Source organism: Rhinolophus sinicus, chromosome 16, assembly GCF_057876585.1.
Source record: "Rhinolophus sinicus isolate RSI-liver-muscle chromosome 16, RSI-T2T, whole genome shotgun sequence".
Classification (NCBI taxonomy): Eukaryota; Metazoa; Chordata; class Mammalia; order Chiroptera; family Rhinolophidae; genus Rhinolophus; species Rhinolophus sinicus.
The window spans coordinates 83,585,589-83,587,673 of record NC_142516.1 but is presented as its reverse complement, the minus strand read 5'-3'; positions in this window follow the sequence as shown (position 1 = coordinate 83,587,673).

Below are 2,085 nucleotides of genomic sequence, written 5' to 3'. Positions count from 1 at the left end.
GAATTTCATACTCATAGAAATATACCATAAAGAAAGTTTAGCATCATTTTTTTATTTGATAATGCTTTCCATGTCATTTAACATATCAAATAAGCCTAATTCGCTTAATATCTTTCTTTTATAAGGAGAGAGAACACATCTTTTGAGATGTTCCATGGGCCCTCTGAAAAATCTCAAACTCACTTCTAGGTCAACAAGACTACATTTAGAATTTGATTTTTGGGAAGTTTGTCAAAAAATATCAAAAAGTTTAAAACACTTCATAGGTCATTGTGAAACAATACTTAGTTGTCCAATTAACCAAAATAACTATTAAAGATTTCAAAGGCAAAAACAGAAAGTTACATAGTTGTAAAAAAATCTTAGTTCTATTAATATTGAGAAAACTCAGTTTTTTTTAAGTAACTAAACACCTGTTAAAGAAAACATGAAGCATAGAAAATTATTTTGCTAAAACATTGAATCTCTGTTTTCTAGGTAAATTACTTAAAACGTAAAGAAAAAACTTTCAGAGAAGGTCTAATATGGCAGATTAGGTAAACGCTATGCCTACTGCTTGCCAGAATCACACCAAAATTACAACTAAATTATAGAACAATCAACCTCAAGAATCTTCAGAAGACCAGCTGAACAGAACCACTATAATTAAGGATATAAAGAAGAGGCCACATCGAGACTGGTGGAAGGGGCAGAGACATGAAATGGGCTGACCCCAAACCCACAGGTAGTGGTTGAACATTAGGAGGGATACCTTGGTGGCGGAGGTCGCCCCTGAAGAGGGAGGGGTCCCAGTCCCATACCAGGCTCCCCAGCTGAAGGGTCCTGTCCTGGTTAGATGGAAGGAGGCTGGAAACCCAGACATCCTCTTAAAGGGTCTGCACACAGACTCACTCACTTCCAAAAACTCACCTGGTGGAGTGGCAGTATGCCAGAGACATATGGGGAAAGAATGAGTTGTGGGCTTCAGCTTGAGGGCTGCAGGGACAGCCACCATTGTCCCTCTGTGAAACCTGCCTCATGTGGAGCCTACAGGAGGGTGCCGTCTTTTCTATGTTGAACCCTCTCCCAAAGGACCAAATCTGAGACTACATTGGTCTGGTGAAACCCGCACATGTGCACCACCTTTGTGATACCCTGGGTCTCAGTCCCACCCAGCTAGTGCTGCATCGCCCAAGGTACTCTTCACTCCTGGGCACCGGCCCCACCCCACAAGCTGCAGACACTTTTTATAGCAGCAAACAGCCCATGGTGGCCAGGAGAACTTTTGGTGGTGGACAGTGAGCCATAACTTGCACTGTAGTCTCTTTTGGGTGGTTCTTGGGGATCTGTGGGCCCGAGGTGAGCAGTGGCCAGCTGTGGAGTTCTTAGGGAATTTTGAGAAGTGGTCACAGTTCCGACACTGGTGCAAGAACTGAATCTGCATTAATTTTAGAAAAATCACTGGTCTCATGAATCCCTGGTACCCTGCCATGCCCAGTTAGTGTTGCATCACCAGGGATGCTTTCAACACTGGGTCAACCAGCCTGATGTACCTAAGAAGACTCTTTCAACAGCTGAGCCTTTATGGCAGCCACCAGGTGGCAACAGGCCTAGGGGGCCCTGGGCCTTTCCCTAAGCTGCCCCAGGCCCAATACAGCTGGTAGCCAGTCTTGGTTCACAGCGAGACCACCTCCACATGCCACATCAATCACCACATATAGCTTTGTAGCTCCTTCCAGGTAGCCCCAGGCTGTTAACATGCAAAACTGAAATTGGCCTACACAGAAGCCCCTCCCAAGAGATACCAGAAACAACTCACCCAGAGGCCAGCTTCAAACCACACCAGAGCATTATAAGTAGCACACACAAAGAGGAGCACAAGAGCCTGCGGGGTAAATCTTCTTCTCAGGAGCTGAGGGCTCAGCCCCCACACAGCAGTTCATACACTGTGGATGTACCCAGTCCTCACAGTTAGTCAGCCTGGGAGTCAATCCCACCCCCTGACACACCAGAAGCAATCAATGCTCAACTACAACAGGAGGACACACAAGGGACACTCCTGGAACACACATACAGGAGATCAGGGAGACTGCATCACTGGACCAC